Genomic DNA, 3,589 nt, shown 5'->3' with positions numbered 1-3,589 from the left:
ACATAGTCGAGGAGCAGGTGGAACAGTTCAAATCCTCAGAAGCCTTTGAGGATCTTCTTACTCAGAGGCTCGATGCTTACCAAGCCTCTACTGAGTTTGAGGACCTCTAACTTTCCTTAATGAAGTCTGCTGTGGACCAGATTCTCGACCGCTTCCGAAGGAAACGCCCAGAGGTCGACTTGTCTTTCCTCGATGAGTCCGACGAGGAGAAGGTGGAGGTGGTCGAGACAACGTCGGGTGCTAGGGACGCTAAGCAGGCACCAGGGCATGGGGCATCATTATGAGGACTTTTCTCTTTTTATTTATTTATATATATATATATATATATATTTTAGAGGGCCGTTAGGCCAAGACATTGAATTTGTTGTTCTGTAACGGCCATAAGGTCGAGACATATTATTATTATTATTATTTGCATATATATATAAGTGCCTATTTTACGTATGAATGCTGTGGACATACTATGCAAAATTTTTTTGGTTAAGTATGGTTAAGTAAGGGCTTACCACCTTTATAGAGTTTGGCGTGGCTTTATTACCCCATCGTCAAAGATAGTCTTTGACGCAACATTGGTCGACATTTATCGGTCGACATAGATAGTAGATCTCTGAGTATGTAGGGCCAAGTCGAGCATGATGTAGTATTTTGCATAGATCAGGTAAGTAGAAAATTCAATCGGACTTTTTTTTTATGTAGAATTTACAAGTCGACTTTTCAGCCTGTAAAAAATAAAGAGGAAGGCAGAACATAAGAAAAGTAACAAGCTTAACTTTTAGAGCGACCTTTCTTCCCCTTATCAGTAGTAGGTCTTCAGTTGATCTGCGTTCCACGCGTGTTTGATATCTCGACCACTTGTAACGCCCTCCAGAATTAAACATGTTTAATTATGCTAAACTGTGAGTTATTAGTATGCCTAATTTGATTTTCACAATTAATTAAGGAACCTTAAATATTTTCAGTATTTATGAATTCACCCCAAAAGTTTTTGAAAATACACTTAAATTTTAATGCATTTTTTTTTCCATTTTTCTTTTTCTTTTCCTTTTCTTTGCTTTTTCCTTTTTCTTTTTTTCTTCTTTTCTTTTTCTCCCTTCATTTTCCCTCCCGTGTAGCCCCCCCAGACCCCTATCTCTCTTCATTTCTTTCTTTTTCTTTTCTCTTTCTCTCCTTTGGTTTCTCCCACCGCCAGCCACCTTTCTCTCCCTTTTTCTTCTTCCACGCCGGCCAACTTCTTCTGGGCTCTGTCTCATTCCCGCCGTCCTTTCTCTCTCTCCCTTGCTCTCTTTGAGTTTCTCTCTCTCCCTCTTTCTCTCTCGGCAGTTTGGTCGAGAGACACAAAAAAACCCACTATTTGATTCGAATTTTAAGCTTGAGAAAGTTTAGTTTTTGTTAGATTTGAATAATTTTGAGTTAGGGTTTGGATTTGAAAATTTGTTGTTAGAATTGAATGAAATTTAGGGGTTTTCAGTTATTGAACTCGTTTAATTGATTGGAAACTGGTTTTGATGGATTCTGGATAATCTATTTTGAAATTGAACTTGAATTGCATGTTTAGCATTTTTTCTATTTATGCCGGCATGCTGCCGAAATTTTTTTAAAAACTTGTTTTTAAACTAAAATTAAATAGGAAACCAAACCCATGGATTGGATTTCAATATTTAAAGAACCCTCAAACTGAATTATAAAATCATTTGTGAAGCTTAGATTTGAGTCAAGGCACACTAATAGGAAATAATTAAACATGATTAAGCTCAATTCATTTCAGGAATGAGAAATATATCCTAAGACACTACTTTTGTCATAAAGCTAGTGGAGAAGATCGAGTATTAAAGCTTTAAGGCAAGCGGAGCTAGGGTTACGTGAAGATAGCCACAGGTTTGACATCTAAAAGGGTAGGATATTCTTATCCATATCCTTGTTAGCCTCATTTTAAATGATTTTGGCCCATGAAAATGTTTTAGAACAAAACATGTTTGAAGAAAATGATTTCACAAGAAATAGCATGAATAATGCTATTGAGTTTTTCCAATGGTTTTGGAAATGAGATTTTAAAGAGTATCATTTCTTAAAATGAAATATCTTAAGAAATGATACAACGCTTGGTGGCCAAAGAGATTGGGAAATGGGAATCGTATCCTTGGGGACAGGTCCCGAAACCCGTACGGATCCGCTTCTTGCTCAGTGGAATTATGGCTCTGCACTTTTTCACTAGACAGACATTTTACCACTTCTTGTTTAGTGGTATGATGATCTGCACACTTTCATATTACAGATATTTTCTACTACTATGTGAGTATTTCCTTTTAAAAAAAAAGGATGATCGGTTTTGGGTGCATGTATTCGGTCCGTGAGTACCTTATTCATTATGTTTTATAAAATTATGTCCTACTGGGCCTTCCACTCACTTTTCTATGTTTTCAAATGTACTAAACCCCTTCAAGCGACATGAGGAGTGGTGCGGAGTAAGTAGCTACTATCGGTGAGGTGAACTCATCCCCGAGAAGTGAAGAGTTGTATTTCCTCTTTTCCTTTATCTCAAGGCATGAATAAAATTAAGGATTGTAAACCTAAATATTGCTAGACTATGGTTGATGTCACATTTACTTTTGTTTATATTCATGTATGCTAATCATGTGGGAGTTCCTAACATGATACCACGGGCGTGGGTTTAAACTGGTTTAGTTGGAAATTCTACCACCCTTCTTGGAATTAAATTTCTCTTAAATGCAGGGGCTTGTTTGGAAATACCTGGATGTTTTGGGTTTGAAAAGTTAAATTTTTGCACAGTTATTTGCTAATCACTTTCTTAAACAGGTTTAAGTTTCTAAATAAGCCTCCACGTCACTAACCCCTATTTGGGGGAATGATAAGACTTAGCTGTGCGTCTGTGCGTCTTTCTTCTAAAAGGTTGAGCTCTAAGCCCATTAGCTCGGCATTCCTGGCGTCTTGATATTGTGTCACTCAACTTGTGGGAAGAGATACCTCAACTAGTAGGACCGCTTCCATCCCATAAGCCATTAAGAAGGGAGTTTCCCGCGCCGTAGTCCTACTGGTCATTCTGTAGGCCCACAGGATATTTGGTAACTCATCTGCCCACTTTCCTTTGTAGCTGTCGAGCCGCCGCTTTAGCGTGACTTTTATGATCTTATTGACCGTCTCAACCTGTCTGTTGGACTAGGGATATACAACAAAGGAAAAGTTCTTATGGATACCTAGCAATTCGCAGAACTGGGTGGTGTTATCATTATTAAATTGTCTCCCGTTATCTGATACGAGAGAATGTGGTACACCGAATCGACAGACTATGTTGTTCCATATGAAGTTTGTACACTTTTCCTCTGATACCGTCGTCAGTGGCTCGGCTTCAACCCACTTCGTAAAGTAGTTGACAGCCACAATGGCGAACTTGTATCCTACATGGGTCTTGTGTAATGGGCTGATGAGATCAATCCCCCATTTAGCAAAAGGCCAAGGAGACACTATCGAGGTTAGATCTTCTGAATGCAGTCGGGGGATGGGGGCGTACCTTTGGCAGCCTTCACATTTCTTTGAATATTCAGCTGCTTCCTTCTTGAGGTTGAGCCAGTAG

This window comes from Morus notabilis, unplaced genomic scaffold (assembly GCF_000414095.1).
Source record: "Morus notabilis unplaced genomic scaffold, ASM41409v2 Scaffold1927, whole genome shotgun sequence".
Taxonomy (NCBI): domain Eukaryota; kingdom Viridiplantae; phylum Streptophyta; class Magnoliopsida; order Rosales; family Moraceae; genus Morus; species Morus notabilis.
This window is presented reverse-complemented; position numbering follows the sequence as displayed.